The sequence below is a fragment of the Nicotiana tabacum genome, chromosome 19 (genome assembly GCF_000715075.1).
Source record: "Nicotiana tabacum cultivar K326 chromosome 19, ASM71507v2, whole genome shotgun sequence".
Taxonomy (NCBI): domain Eukaryota; kingdom Viridiplantae; phylum Streptophyta; class Magnoliopsida; order Solanales; family Solanaceae; genus Nicotiana; species Nicotiana tabacum.
In genome coordinates this window covers 35,312,563-35,330,586 of record NC_134098.1, presented here as the reverse complement: position 1 = coordinate 35,330,586, position 18,024 = coordinate 35,312,563, and positions in this window count along the sequence as shown.

Here is an 18,024-nt window from a genome sequence, read left to right as displayed (position 1 = left end):
TTTAAGATCATGACTAACAAGTACCAAGAAGGTTGGAAGGCTTAGAAGCTAAACAAATTGAAGAAAATAAGTTTCACCGAAAGTCGATAAGTTGGGAATGCTATAACATGTACTTTTAGGGTGAGACTAGGGTACTTAACATGATAAGTAGGTTGTATTATGATTTATGTTAGTAATATGATAGTTGTATGTTATGTTTAGAAGTCAAGAGAGTTGTGGAACAAATATTAGCAAAGGTCATCACAAGTTACATTCATAAATATGCTGAACATTAGGTCAAATATAGTTGAGCTTTTCTCCCATTAAACTTGGAATTACTGAATTGTCCACCTACCAAAATGAATATCTATAAGTCTAGTATCTAACGCTTTAAACCATTTTTCAACAAGATATCGGAGTAGAGAGATATTCATATTTTTGCGAGACTGCACGGGAAGCCCCTATGTGACCCTCTTGGTCAGTGGCCGAAATTCACTTGTTTCTATCTCATTTTTGGGATGAAATTTGCTCATTTTTCGACCTCATTCCATCCTCACACTCTCCAAACCCTCCCAGACAGTTTTCCCAAGGCTCTAAACAAGCAACCAAAAGGTAAGAATAACCCCTCTATGGTGTTGTGATGTGAATAAGGATGATGGTGAGCTAAGTTGAGCTTATGGTTCAAATTTTACCTACTTCCTAAGGTATTTTTAACCTCCTTTTGATGGAGTTTGTCACGACCCAAACCGATGGGCCACGATGGGCACCCGACACCTTACTCAGCCGAGTATCAATGTAACGTATATATCGTATGACGGCCCAACATGATATAGAATTTTATGCACGTGACATACAGGCCTATAAGGCCGACATGATCATTTGTAACTCACAACATAGGCCGACAAGGCCATAAAATCTTTCATATACATGAAATATGTCTACAAGCCTCTAAGAGTACATAAACGTCATAAGGCCAGGCCAGGGCCCCGACATACCAATCAATACGTGTCCAATGCATACTGACCAAATAGGCAACTCCGGAGCAAATATAGCTCACCAACATCTTCTGCTGAGCTGATAGCCTACTTGGAGGACTCTCAACCTATCTATCGGGATCTGCGGACATGAAACGTAGCATCCCCAGGCAAAAGGGACATCAGTACAAATAATGTACCGAGTATGTAAGGCACATAAATAAGTACATAAAAGACATGGAAGAAACATGGAGTAGATGACTCAACCTGTAAGTCTTGATAACTCTGTAAATTATGAAATACTTATAGTGTCATGCATTTGCCTATGTATGTCATGTCGTGCATAGGTACATGTGTTCATAAAATCATCAAGCCTCTGAGGGCATTCCATCATATCATCTCGGCTACTGTGAGCAAAATCATCAACGTATATCACCTGATCAGGCGGTGGTACGTATATAACGCCATAACTTTTTCCCATATCACATATACATATATATACATATATATGCGTATATAATGCCATCTGGTCATGGGTCACAATGTACATGTATAAATGCATAAGAAATACGTTAATAAGATTTCTCGGAATGTCATAAAAATCAAAAATAATAATTCACATGGCGAATCAAAAATATAGACACCCCTACTACTTCTATGAATAGAGTCATTTATGAAAATTGTGCGTTTACTCGTTTCGTTTGTATCGTATGGATCATGCCAAAAGGAAAGAAGGGATAGCCTTAACATACCTAAACCGATTCTCTAGACAATCCCTTTAACATCGTCTTTTGCGATGAAACACGTAATGACGGATTGAAGTAGGGAAACATCCGTATGATATTCTTGAGAGAGATTGTACCGTACTCCCTTAGAACTGTAAATCCCGTTGCTATTACGCAGTATAACTTTGTATGAAATTCTTGAAGCAAATCATGTTGCTATTGAAAATATGATCTTTGCCAAAGCATTTACGTTTCTATGAAGATGTATATATCTCTCTTTTGATTTTGATCCTAATTTTGTTTAACGTTTCTTTGTTGAAGTTCATCCGTAACTTTTGAAGATGTAAGTCTATTATTTTATGAATTAAAGAAGCTTTTAAGCCTTGGTAGTGTGGCCCCCACTTTGATAAGCATGACTTGGCCACAAAGTCCTCAAAATGAGCCACCTATTTTAATGACTAAGAGTCATTACTTGGTCTTTAAATCAAGACCCCTTGGCTGCCACGTTGGGAGCATCTAACTTTATCCACATTATGCTTAATTAATTAGGTAATATCCCATTATCTAATAATTAATCAATTACCCACATAATTAAGAGTTATCTCAAATTACTTAAAATACTACCCACTTATAATACATTTTATACACCTTACTATTATGGTCATATGGTACTAGTCCATAAATATGGGGTATTATAGCTTGGACCGTATTTTATCCCAAATGTCAAACTTCGCCGAAACTCATTTTCTTCGATTCACTTACTCTTTCACCTTCACGAATTTACTTATCACTTGCTTGAAATAGTATGACACTAATAATCTCAAAATAATCTCATTTCCGAGCTTTCATCAATTTACTTATGGCGTACTTTTACGTAAGAAAACATGGGGTGTAACATCATTCCCCCCTTTGGAACATTCGTCCTCAAATGTTGACTGATACTTTTATCATAATATATAGCTCTTGTGAATACTTTAATACTCTTCTTTCCATCTAGGAAATTGTTCTGTGAATAAATCCAAAGTCCCGGGTCTTTCCACCATTAGGTCTCTTTCTCATATCACAGACTGTGGTCGGAATATTTCCAATCTCGCAACTCTTGCTACCTTCTGTCATGCAGCCTGTACGACTTTTTCCTTATATGTGAGCCTATGCGACTCTTCCCTCCACCTATTAGCCAATCTCTAGGCCTTACTTTGTAAATATATACAGAGCTTGACAAGATATCCCTCTAGGCATCTATAGGTATACTGAAGTTCTTTGCTCGATACTTTATTAAACTTACTGATATTGCTATATTTTATTTCATAGGGTCGAGTATCTATCCATATGACTTTACTGCATCTAAGTAGGTCATACTATACCATAACTCTTACCTCTATTTATCGTTACTGAGGTCTGCTATCGAACTCCAGGTTACTTTCGTTGCTTATCCCATATGTATAAATCTAAGTCCTTTAATGCTTCCTCATTACTATTCATCTTAATAATGACGGCCTAATATCATCTCATACTTTATGACTTTTGTCCATCCATTGTTGACTCACGTCAATATTGATCTACAATATACCACTGATGACTTGAAACTTCTTACGTAATACCTTGCCACTAGGGCTTACGTTGTATCGAGGAATATTTGAAGTGATTTTCCTGATCCACTTAGCGGCGATACTGTACTTCCATAACCGTATTTTGTAGCATCCCAATGTGATTCACTTACGTGGGTATTTTAATCCCGTGCAATTCATGAAATCCTCTTTAAATCATTACTCAATTGAAGGCCCAAATGTCATCCTTTATCTATCACAATTACACCCTCATTGTACTATCAGGGCAACATTCCATCTCATCTAAATGCCATTAGTCTTAGACTCCTTTGAGTTCATTCAGGCTATACTGAGCTTTGTATAACTTAGAGAAACCCTCAGCTCTTCTTGTTTTCCTGGGCTTAATCCTGAGGACTTATCCATTCTCGTCACCTTCTCACTCTCCCTTTCTTATCCTTACTCTTGTCTTCTTAAAACCTTGTTGCTTTACCATACTTTAGCTTGCGACCTACACATATCTATTTATATATTTCACCACCTTCCTTCAACTTGCTTGCACCATAGATTTTCTTATGTTATTCTGGAACATCAAGCGAGACATCATATCATCTCTAACTCTTCTTTAATTTCTTAATTAGACCTCTTGATACTTAGAAACCATAGGCCGGAAGATATGCCACTGACGATGCCGCTACCATTCCTAGATACTGAATCCCAGCGCTTCTAACCTTCTATCTGTAGTATGGATTATTCGCAACCTTCTGCATTTGAGTATCTTGTACGTTGTTCACCTTTACCTTACTTACCTTAAAATCGCGCATCACGTCTTCTATATCTTTCATGACCTCGCTTTAACACATGTGTAATTCACATCCACAGCTTGAAGCTCTATTATAATACTTGCACCTCTGGTGTATACACAATCTGATGAGAGCTTCATGCTGACTTCTTATGAGGTCGGCACTCTTCTGACTGGCTTTATTGTAGAGCCGTTATAAAATATGGCTATTGTACTATCTCTCATGTACCTCTGATATTAAGAGTGATTCTGCAATGTCCTCAATCACGATTTCTATAATTTCTTGGGTCTAATAATCAGACTCATAATTTACTTTGTTGATGTAACTCTTTAGTTTCCTCTTCCTTCTGATCAGCCTTTATGTAGGCGTAAGCTCTCTTCCGATCTGCGGCTCATGGTATGAGTTATTACTTTAGCCTATCATAGATGCTATGGAATATCCGTGATACCATCATTTAATAATTCAATCCCTTGTCTATGATCTGGACTCAATTCTTTCTTTTAACTTATACCAGAGTCTTCTACAACTGTATGATTGTCAACATATATGTTGCATGGATAATAATCCGAAATCTAAAGTGCATTCATAACGTAACTCACTCTGGATCATTGGTCGAATAATTCTTTAAATGTAGGCAATTACTTTTCCTGGTCGTTTTCCACTTGTTGCATGCATACTTAGCTTATCTTAGTTCCCATGCATGCCGAAATTTTAGTGCAACTCATATGATCTAGAATATTACTTTTGATTTTTCTTCACATTCCTTAGCCACGGTAAGTGACACTTTCTCAAGGAGTGTATACAATGTTGTAGTGAGATTGTTTTTTTTACATGACCATTTTCTCTTTAGGTCACTGTGCTTAGCTTGAAGCCTTCTTCCTTATTTTCTCAGCTAGTCTTTTGTTGTATTATTTAGGGAAGACCTTCTGACTCTTGTAAATCTACGAGCTTATTACATCGTATACTTGACGGAATTTTTGATATTCTTCCTGGCCTATAATTATCCGTAGTTACTTATTTCCACGCTCTTGTTCTTGTAGGGTTGCTTCTGAACTGAAGTTTTAACTGTCTTCCCACTGAGACTATCTTTTATTTTCATAACATTCATATGGTACCTTTAACTACCCCAACTCTTGTCTAAATATTTCCCAAGGGTCATGATGTCATATCTGTGAGACTGAATTCCCATGTTGGGGTTCACTATGTTTATCTTACACGATCTGTTGATATGTTTGTATCCTCTTTTTTAGCCATAACTAGACTCTTCCTGAATCAACTATTAACTGCTCGTTGGTCCATTCCCATATTAATATTCCGCGTAATCTTTCTTGGGTTATTTCCTTTGTCTTAACTTACATCTCGCACTGGCTCGTTATCTATTAATAATATCTCGGGCGGGAACCCTTACTTCCTCTCCTTGAAGTCGTGTTTGCATAATGTCCTGGAATCGTTGCATGTTTGTAGGATTTGAATGAGTGCAATCTCATCCCTTTCTCATTTTTATCGCATTCTCCCTTTACCATTCCGTAGTTACTAAAACCATTTAATTCTAACTTAATGCTACATCACTCCATATTCCCCCTTTTAGGGGAGTACTAATATTTAGAGCTACGATGCCTATCGATGTTTTACCTCTTCATCTTTGGCATCCTTTCACATCATCGATGACCCTTACCCACCTTGCGGTAATCCTTCTGTACCAAGGATAACAAAATTCCTTACTCACGAGGGTGACACCTAGTATAACTGGCACACATAGTCCCTTAAGCTTAACTTTGCTCACGTTGTTTGCTTTAGGGAAGCGTCTTCCTGAATGACTATTCTCTGAATTTCTCATGAATTTTCTTCTGTTGTCCATTCTATTATCGCCGGAACGCAATGTGAAATCCTCATGATGCCGACCATTATCAATTCACTCAGTCCCTAATTCATATTTAGTTTATCTTGTTCACCAGCCTATACTGATTTCTATTATTCTGGGGTCTAACTTTTCCTTCTGGTAGTCGCGTTACAGTCATGAAATTATTTCTCGAAATGAGGATATGACTTTATGGCCTATACTCTTTTGGTATCTCAAGGCCTGTCACCTCTCGTCTTTTCCTTTACTTGACTATAGACTCTGTAACACTGTCATCTTTTGATCTACCGTCGCCATCCATGTATCATATCTTACTCATAATGCTTCATTAACTCTTTTCTTATTTCCCGCTAACATTTCTCTCTATCACTTTATTTTGAAAATTTCAACAAGACATTCTTTTGCTTTTAGCTCCCCGTGCTCCATCTACTGGCTCTTCGGGTTGCCTAACATTCTTTCTTTACTAGGGACGGGAGCCACACTAAGGTAATATTTATCCCTTTCAAGGCTTCCAGTGCCTATCTTTGTAGTACTCATATCTAGCCGTACTATTTTAGAGTGCACCATCTGGGTGTCTCACAAGGAGATCTATTACCTCCTTTGCAATATCCTTCGAAAATGTCAACTAACACAAATAATCCATTCACCATTTTGGGTTACTCTAACCCCAACCGGATCATGATATTCCGTCCTTCTCTTAAACCATATTTGTTAGCTCCCATAGGGCATCACTTAGATCGGTGTGGCCAATTGTACATACCTCTGTTACTGTTGAAGGTAACTCATAATGCTTATATCTCTCTTCCTGAATGGTAAATAATGATATTCTACACTAACTGGGTACCTCGTACCCTTCTTCATCTTGCTTCTTTAACTTGTTGAAATTTGTATCTATCTTCTAAATCTCTCATTGCCTTTCACCATAGGGGTGGATAGATATTCTTGCCTTAAGGCTCCTTATCAAGAAGCTTGCGTGTCTTAGTATCCACATATTCTGCTGGAGACTTTACATTTACTCATCATAAGCATGATGCAAAATCGAGTTCCTCTGACTTAATTCTTCCACAACCATATTCAATCCCTTAACAACCGTCTTACTAGATGTCGGTATCGTTGTATTACGACTATAATAGAATTTAGGAATTTGAATTTCTACGACTGAGCTCTACCACACGATCTAGAGTAAGAAGAAAGAGTGACAGTCCTAAATGCCCTGTAGCCTCCTGCTTATAAGTGTGGTGCAAAACACACCCATAAACAAGACTCTACTAGACACGACTTGTAGACTCCCTAGGACAGAAGTGTTCTGATACCACTTTTGTCACGACCCAAACCGATGGGCCACGACGGGCACCCAGCACCTTACTCAGCCGAGTACCAACGTAACATATATTTCGTATGACGGCCCAACATGATATAGAATTTTATGCACGTGACATATAGGCCTATAAGGCTGATATGATCATTTGTAACTCAAAACATAGGCCGGCAAGGCCATACAATCTTTCATATACATGACATATGTCTACAAGCCTCTAAGAGTACATAAACGTCATAAGGCCGGGACAGGGCCCTAACATACCAATTAATACGTGTCCAATGCATACTGACCAAATAGGAACCTCCAGAGCAAATGGAGCGCACCAACATCTTCCGCTGACCTGATAGCCTACTTGGAGGACTCTTGACCTGTGTATCGGGATCTATGGGCATGAAACACAACGTCCCCAGGAAAAAGGGATGTCAGTACAAATAATGTACCGAGTATGTAAGGCACATAAATAAGTATATAAAAGACATGGAAGAAACATAGAGTACATGACTCAACCTGTAAGTCTGGATAACTCTGTAAATCATGAAATACTTATAGTGTCATGCATATGCGTATGAGTGTCATGTCGTGCATAGGTACATGTATTCATAACATCATCAAGACTCTGAGGGCATCCCATCATATCATCTCGGCCACTGTGGGCAAAATCATCAACGTATATCAGCTGATAAGGTGGTGATGCGTATATAACGCCGTAACCTTTTCCCATATCACATATACGTATATATACATATATACGCGTATATAACGCCATCTGGTCATGGGTCAATGTACATGTATAAATGCATAAGAAATACGTTAATAAGATTTTTCGAAATGTCATAAAAATCAAAAATAATAATTCACATGGCGAATCAAAAATATAGACACCCCTAGTACTTATATTAATAGAGTTATTTATGAAAATTGTGCGTTTACTCATTTCATTTTTATTGTATGGATCATGCCAAAAGGAAAGAAGGGATAGCCTTAACATACCTGAATCGATTCTCTAGACAATCCCTTTAACATCGTCTTTTGCGATGAAACACGTAACGACGGATCGAAGTAGGGAAAAATCCGTATGATATTCTTGAGAGAGATTGTACCGTACTCCCTTAGAATTGCAAATCCCGTTGCTATTACGCAATATAACTTCGTATGAAATTCTTGAAGCAAATCATGTTGCTATTGAAAATATGATCTTTGCTGAAGCATTTACGTTGCTATGAAGATGGATATATCTCTCTTTTGATTTTGATCATAATTTTGTATAACGTTTCTTTGCTGAAGTTCATCCATAACTTCTGAAGATGTAAGTCTCTTATTTTGTGAATTAAAGAAGCTTTTAAGCCTTGGTGGTGTGGGCCCCACTTTGATAAGCATGACTTGGCCACAAAGTCCTCAAAATGAGCCACTTATTTTAATGACTAAGAGTCATTACTTGGTCTTTAAATCAATACCCCTTGGCTACCACGTTGGGAGCATTTAACTTTATCCATATTATGCTTAATTAATTAGGTAATATCTCATTACCCAATAATTAACCAATTACCCACATAATTAAGAATTATCTCAAATTACTTAAAATACTACCCACTTTTAACACACTTTATAGACCTTACTATCATGATCATATGGTACCTTGTATGGTACTAGTCCATAAATACAGGGTATTATAGCTTGGGCCATATTTTATCCCAAAATATCAAACTTTGCCGAAACTCATTTTCTTCGATTCGCTTACCCTTTCACCTTCGCGAATTTACTTATCACTTGCTTGAAATAGTATGACACTAATAATCTCAAAATAATTTCATTTCCGAGCTTTCATCAATTTACTTATGGTGTACTTTTACGTACGAAAACATGGGGTGTAACAGAGTTTAAGTTTAATTACATGTTGGTTGTGGTGTTGGAGTGAAAGATTACAAGATATCACTTGAAAGGGGAAGAGATGTTGTTATATTTTGTTGTGTTGTTTTAGGGCTATATATATATATGGCTGGAAAATGGGGAAAATAACTTGATTATGATATGGTTTCTGTCTATATATGTTTATCAAGTGAATTGGTAAAAGTAACATATGAAACTTTAGATTGGAAGTGAAGATTAACTTAAGTCACTTCTATGGTGTTGTATTGCCATTGAAGGCTGTTGTAAGCTAAATATAACTTGGATTTCGACTTGAAGTTAATGTAGGAGGTATGTGTATTTTGTTCTTGCATGTGCTTAAGATTATCTTGATGTTGCTTAAGTTAAATGGATGGACTAGACACGAATTAGTGAATAAAGTTGATAATTGAGGAGGCCCTTTGTTATCGGTTGTAGTTGTTAATTGGTATATGGTATTGGAGGAGGCCCTTGTTACCGGGGAGATGCTGTCGAATTTACGTCAACAAGATAATAGCTTAAGTAACAGACTTATCCTTTACTCAACACTGATTTTGAATCTCCTTATGCTATGGTAGATTGAGTTGTGTTTTTTGAAGAGTTGCTTGGAAGGCATTAAGGACTCAACGGGGTTAAGGTATGTTAAGGCTAAACCTTTCCTTCATTTTGGAATGATCCAGTAACTACATGTGTTTGATAACGAGACATAAAGAGAAGTTCATATTCCTGAATTTATGTACATTATCCTAGTATCATAAGTTGTCATATTATCCCTTATCGAGACTTTATATTCAGTTAAGTATTGACTTTTTCAAGTCAAGAGTGCAGAGGGTGTATATATATATATATATAAAATTGGTGGGCACGCCCCTATTGGGCAGTATTACAGTAGTTTCACCACCATCGAGCTATAATCGGTGGGCAGCCCCCTATTGGGCAACCTCTGATCAGATGGTAAGTTATATACCGAGCTTACTGTGGCCGAGAGCCTATGAGAGAGCCCAGTATGGCCGAGATACAGAGCCTAGTATGGACAAATGCCTATGCGCGAGCCTACTACGACATAACAGTTATACGTACCGAGCCTTATAGGGACGAACATCGATTTTACTTACTATATTGAGAGAGTTGAGTCAGTATCAGTAGGTAAGCATATTTTTAGATCATCTTTGACTCATAGTTACTTTCAGTTATTATATTATCAGTTCAGTTTTAACTTTTAGTTATTCTGTTGCCTTACATACTCGGTAGATTATTTCGTACTGACGTCCCTTTTACTCGGGACACTGTATTTCATACCTATAGGTCCTTATAGACAGTTGGATAGACCTTCCTAGTAGACAGAGTCAAACATCAGCTCGATTGGTAAGCTCCACTTCCTCAGAGTTACCAGGTCCAGACCTTAGAGTCCAGTTTACATATACAAGTTTGATGGGTAGGTCGAGGCCCTGTCCTGACCAAGATACAATTTTGTTATCTCCAGAGGCTTGTAGACGAGTCCTGTATATTTGGTATATTAGTATTGTGGCCTTGCTAGCCCTGTGTGCATATCCAGTTTGGTATTGCAGGTTGTAGACATTCACGGCGGCCTCATCGGCCTACACAGTTATGTATATGGGCTTTTGGGTATATTTACCCCTTAGATGAGAGAGACGTTATTTTCAGATGATTCAGAATATGGTCTCATCAGCCTAAGTTGAGGGTTACCCCTCCAGAGTTCACAGTTACAGGGTGGTACACTCGGGCCAAGTATGGCATCGGGTGCCGTCCATGCCTCTTCAGGTTTGGGGCATGACAAACTTGGTATCAGAGTAGTTCTATCCTAGGGAGTCTACAAGTCATGTCTAGTAGAGCCTTGTTTATAGATGTATTGTGCACCACATTATATAAACAGGAAGCTACAAGGAATTTAGGAGTCTATTACCCTTCTTTCAAATCCAAATCGTACTATAGAGCTGAGTTATAATAGTTCGAGCTAAGACTTATGTTTGCTAATAATATAGAGATGCTTTCAGTTAGAAAAATTATAGCTAGCCAGAGGGCTAATACAGCAGCAAATAAGGGCATTAGTAGAGAGAGAATTCTTGACGACGCGACCCTATTTGAGACCCTATTAGATCGTGCATACCAGATGGTACACTATAGAATAATACAGTCAGATATGAATACTAGAACATTCAGACATATTAGAAGACATGTAGTGGAATCCTTGAAGGGATAAATATTTACCTTAGTATGACTCTCGCCCCTAGTAAAAAGAGAATATTAGGCGACTCGAAGAGCTAATGAGATGGAGCAAGGGGAGATAAAAGTGAAAGAATGTTTTGTTGAAGTTTTCAGAATAAGGTAATAGACAGAGATATTAGCAGGAGAATAAGAAGAGAGTAAATGAAGTATTACGCGTAAAATGTGATAAAAGGGTGAAAATGGTAAATCATAATATGACAGAATGAAAAAGTCTATAGTCAAGTAAAGGAAAAGATAAGAGGTGGCAAGCCTTGAGACTATAAAAGAGTATATGCCATAAAGTCATATCCTTATTTCGAGAAATGAGTTGGTGACTCCAACATGATTACTAGAACGCTAAGTCAGACCCCCGGAGTAATAGAAATTAGTATGGGCTAGTAACAAGAAAACAAAATCGAACATGATTTAGGGATCAAAGGATTTGATAATAGTCAGCATCGTGAGAATTTCAAAGATCACGTTTAGGCAATAATAAAATGGACAACAGAAGAATAACCTTTAAAGGTCATTCAGGAAGACGCTTCCCTAAAGCAAGCACTGTGAGCAGAGTTAAGCTTAAGGAACTAAGTGTGCCAATTACACTAGGTGTCACCCTCGCGCATAAGAATTCAGTTATCCTTGGTAGAGAAGGGTTACTACAAGGCGAGTAAGAGTCAGTGAAGATGTGAAAGACACCAAAGATGAAGAGGTAAAATATTTAGAGCATTAAATGTTAGTACTCCCCTAAAGAGGGGAAGATGGGGTTATATGGTATTAAGTCAGAGTTAAGTGGTTCAGGTAACTATGGAATAGTAAAGGAAGAATGCGGTAAAAAGGCGAAAGGAATGAGATTGCATTTATTCAGATCCTAGAGACATGTTACGACTCCAAAACATTATGCAAGCACAATGTCGGGGAGAAGCAGTAGGGGTTCCTGTCCAGGATGTTATTGATAAATAAGTGATAACGGACACTTGATACATTAGGGGTCAGTGCAAAAGGTATGTTAAGACAAAGGACAGAACCCAAGAGAGGTTACGCAGAATATAAATATGAGCATGGACTGATGAGTAGTTAGTAGTTGATTCAGGAAGAGCCTAGTTATGGCCAGACAAGAGGTCCCAGATAAATCAACATATCATGGAAGATAAACATAGTGAAACCCTGCATAGGAAATTAAGTCTTAACCCTCCGAGCAGAAGGGCATGAAGGTACGTAACTAAGGATAATTATAGGCAAGTAAGAACATCAAAAATTCCTTCAGGTATATGATATAATAAGCTCACAGCTTTACAAGAGTTAGAGGAACTAGCTGAGAAAATATGGACGAAGGCTTCAACATAAGCATAGTGACCTAAAGAAGAAATGATCTTGGAATAACAATCTCACTATAACATTGTATGCACTCCATAAGAAAGTGGCACCTATCGTGACCAATGAATGGGAAGTAAAAATCGAAAGTAACATTCAAGATTATATGAGTTGCACGAAATTCCAATATATATAGGCACTAAGATAAGCCAAGTATTTTTGCAACAAGTGGCAGAATGACTATGAAAAGTAATTGTTTACGTTTAAAGTCAACTGAGAAGGCACGAAAGGAATTATTCGATCTATGATCCAAAGTTAGTTACGTTATGACAGCACTTAAGATTTTAGAGTATTATTCATGCAGCATATATGTTGACAATCTTACAGTTATAGGAGACTCTGGTATAAGTTAAAAGAAAGAGTTGAGTCCATGTCACAGACAAAGGCTTGAATTGTTAGAAGATTATATCATGGATGTTCCATAACATCCATGAAAGGCTAAAGTAATAACTAATACCATGAGCCGCCAATCGGAATATAGCTTAAGCCTACATAAAGGCTGAGAGAGAAGAGGAATCTAAAGAGTTACATCAGCTAAGTATATCAGGAGTCTGATTATTAGACCTAGATAATTATAGAAATTGTGATTGAGAACATTGTAGCATCACTCTTAATATCATAGGTACAAGAGAGATAGTAAAACAACCATATTTTATAACGCCTCTACGATAAAGCCAGTTAGAAGAGTACTAGCCTCATAAGAAGTCATTATAAAGCTCCCACCGGATTGTGTAGAAACCATAGGTACAAGTATTATAGTAGAGCTTCATGTTGTGTATGTGAATCCTACCTATGTGGAAGGAAGGTTATGAAAGAGACAGAGATACGACGTGAGATTTAAGGGTAAGTAAGGTAAAAGTGAAGAAGGTACAAGATACTCAAGTGCAGAAGGTTGTGAATAGTCCATACTTTAGGTAGAGTTCTAGAAGCACTGTGATTCATTATCCAAAAATGATACTGTTGTCGTCAGTAGCATATCTTCCACCCTTTCAGGTACCGAGAAGTCTAGTTAAGAGAGTAAAGAAGAGTTAGAGACAACGTCATGTCTCACTTGAGGTTTTGCGAGTAATATAAATAGATATGTGTGGGTCGTAAGCTAAAGTATGGTAGAGCAACAAGGTTTTAGGTAGACATGAGTAAGGATAAGAAAAGATGAATGACAAGGTGACGAGAATAGGTAAGGCCTCTAGATTAAGCCCATCAAAACAAGAGAGTTGATGGTTCCCGTAAGTTATAGAAAGCTCTGTATAACTCGAATGAACTCGGAGGAGTTTAAGACTAGGAGCATTTAGAAGAGATGGAATGCTGCCCTGGTAGTAGAATAAGGGTGTAATTGTGATAAATGATATGCAAATGACATTTAGGCCTTCGATTGAGTGTTGATTCAAAGAGAAGGGATTTCATGAATTGTGTGGGATTAGAATAACCCCTTAAGATTAATCACATTGGGATGCTATGAAATACTGTTATTGAAGTATAGTATCGTCCCTAGGTGGATCAGGCAAATAAATTTAGATATTCCCCGATGAGACGTGAGCCCTAACGATAATGTATTACGTAACAAGTTTCAAGTTATCAGTGGTAGATTACAAATCAACATGAAGGTGAATCAACAATAGATGGATAAAAGTTACAAAATATGAGATGAGATTAGGCTGTCATTCTTAAGATGAACAGTAATGAGGAAGCATTAAAGGACTTAGATTTATACATATAGGATAAACAACGAGAGTGTAACCTAGAGTTGGGTAGCAAACCTTGGTGATAACAAACTAAAGTAAGTGTTACGGTATAGTATGACCAACGTATATGCAGTAAATCCATAAGGATAGATAACCAAGGCTATGAAACAAAATATAGCAATCATCGTAAGTTCGACAAAGTACCAAGCAAAGGACTTCAATACTCCTATAGATGCCTAGAGGGACAATGTTACACCCCATATTTTCGCACATGAGAGTACGTCGTAAGTCAATTGATGTAAGCTCAGAAATGAGATTGTCATTGAAAGTGCATAAAGTAAGTTAATCATGTTATCTTGGAGGTTACAAATCTTTAAGATCACGGATAACAAGTACCATGAGGGTTGAAAGGCTTAAAAGATAAACAAATTGAAGAAAATAAGTTTCGTCGAATGTCGACAAGTTGGGAATATTATAACATGTACTTTTGGGGTGATATTAGGGTGCTTAACCTGATAAGGAGGTTATGTTATGAGTTATTTTAGTCGTATGATAGTCGTGTATTACATTTTGAATTCAAGAGAGTCGTGAAATATAAGTTGGTAAAGGTCATCACAAGTTACATTCATAAATGTGCTGAACATTAGGTTAAATGTACCTAAGTTTTTCTCTAAATATACTTGTAATTATGAGGTGATCTACCTAAAATTGAAGATCTATGAGTCTAGTTTCTAACACATTTAACCATTTGTTGATACGACATCGGAGTAGAGAGATATTCCTATTTTCGCGAGACTGCGTAAGCAGCTCCCATGGGACCCACAAAGTCGGTGTAAACATCCAGCTTGTATTTAAGTCAATTCTAAGTCGTTTTAACTCATTTTTCTCGTCCAAAACAGTTCGTAAACCCTCCTAAATGCTCTCCAAAGGTGCCTCCATGATTCTAGGGTGAAAACCTAAGATACGAACATGAATCCAATGCTAGAAATCCCATAGTGCTTGTTAGATCGTAGTTCTTCATCGTATGGATGTTTTAGAGGGTTCTGCAAAGGTAAGTAACATGAGATTTCATTTTGTTATTGTTGATTAAGGTAATAATCAGTCCCTCCTTCATATATATTATATTTTCAAGGCGAACTACAAGTGTTTACACACTAACTTGAACACCAAAGGTTGATTCAAGAAGAGAATACAATACCTATAGTGTTGTGGTGTCATTGAGGATAGTTGTGGGCTGTGCTTGGATGAAATTTCCTATTTTTTTACTGGTTAAGGTGAGTATAACATACTACTACATGTTCTTGAAGTTGTTTGTGTGTTTCTTGCATTATTTGAGCAAAATACTACAAGAGGAGACTTGAAATAGTATGAGATGTTATTGTTTTTTAATGGACTGTTTTGTAAAGGTTGTTTCCATGAACTATAAATGGTTGGAAAGCCTTGAAAATTACTCTCTTATGATGTTGTTATTATAAAATATTGTCTACATGTCGAACTTGTTGTTGGTACTATGAGTATAAAGAGAAAGGACAACATAATAATGGAAAGTTGTACTTGTTGTTGTTGTTAGATTGTTGGGATGTTTGAGGGTGAATTAGGAGATGAATAGGAGGTTAGAAGTCCTCCCATTGTACTTAATATCATTCTGGCTATGTTGTTAAGTTAATGAATGAATGACTTTGGGATTAAAGGGTTCAGAAGGTATTCAATCCGAGCTTGCCGCTTATGGTGATATGTTGGTGACATGTTAATCAAATATTTTGTCCCCTATTGTTGATGTTATTCTTAATGTATTTCTATGGTTGTTGTTGTTGGTATATGGTAATGAGGAGGCCCTTTCTACATGGGAGATTCATCCCAAATTTACATAAATAAGCTACTAGTTTAAATTGCGGACTTAGCCTTTACTCAACACTGATTTTGAATCTCTCTGTGCTATGGTAGATTGAGTTGAGTTGTTTGAAGAATTTCTTGGAAGGTATTAAGGACTCAAAGGAGTTAAAGTATATTAATGCTATCCCTTCTTTCCTTTTGGCATGATCCATATGATACAAACAAAATGAGCAAACACGGAACTTTCACAAATGACTCTATTCTTAGAAGAACTAGGGGTGCCTATGTTCTTGATTCCCCATGTGTCCTATTATTATATCATCTCTTCATAGGTCTCAGAAAATATGTAAGTTGATAAATTTGATTTTGTGATATTAACCGAAGGCATATTGATCTTATGACATCCCGAAGGATCTTATTGACTTACTTCTTATGCATTGCATTCATTTATATATGTACATTGACCCATGACCAGATTGAGTTATATACGCGCATGACCAAATGGCATTATATACGTGTATATTATATGTATATGGGGTATGGGGAAAGTTTATGGCGTTATATATGCACCACCACCTGATTAGCTGGTATACGTTGATGATTTCGCCCACAAAGGCCGAAATATATGATGGGATGCCCTCAGAGGCTTAATGATATTATGTACGCATATACCTATGTAGGATATGACACTTATATTCATATTCATGAAATTATAAATGTTTCATGATTCACAGAGCTATTCAGACTTACAGGTAGAGTTCTTTACTCCATGTTTCTTTCATGTCTTTTATATATTGCTTTCATGCCTTACATACTTTGTATTTTATTTGTACTGACATCCCTTTTTACTGGGGACACTGTGTTTCATGCTTGCAGGTCCTGATAGACAGGTTGAGAGTCCTCCCAGTAGGCTGTCAACTCAGCGGAGGGTCTTAGTGCACTCCACTTGCTCTGGAGTTGCCTATTTAATCCATATGATTTGGACATGTATTAATTGGTATGGCGGGGTCCTGTCCCAACCTTTATGACGTTTATGTACTCTTAGAGGCTTGTAGACAGATGTCATGTATATGGATACTTGAATGTCCTTGTCAGACTGTGGTTTAAGTGTACATATGATCATGTCGGCCTTATAGGCTCGTGTGTCACATGTATAAGTTTCTATATCATGTTGGGTCGTCCTATGTCTAGTATTCCCTTATATTTTATTTTGGTTGTCTCATGACGTCCCTTCAGGACATCCCGTACTTTAATATTAGGATGAGTCGTAGTAATCCATATGAGCTTGAAGGGATTAAGACCATTCATGAGGTTATAGAGGATTTATGACTATGTTATTGTAAGACCCCGTAAGTTTAACAACATTGATACCGTTATATATATTTGATATGGTATTTTGAGTGGAACATTTTTGTAAAAAGTTTGAAAAATATAATTTTATATAGTTATTAATATTACTACTTCCGAATATGGTTTAAATTATACACATAATATGAGAAAGTTTATAAGATACTCTTTATTGTAAAGATATAAATTATTTTTTTCACAATAAAAGAAGGTTATCTTTTTACATGGATGTTGGGCAGTTACATATTTACCACCGAGCTACAGCCGGTCAGGCAGTCATGCATTTACCTCCGAGCTACGGCCGGTTGGGCAGTTACACATTTACCACCGAGCTACATCCGGTCGGGCAGTCGTGCATTTACCACCGCGCTACGGCCGGTCGGGCAGTTACCACTGATCAGTTGGGCAGTCATGCATCATAATAGAAATAGTCTCAAAGAGAAGCATCATATATGTAAGTATAATAAGTATGCATGG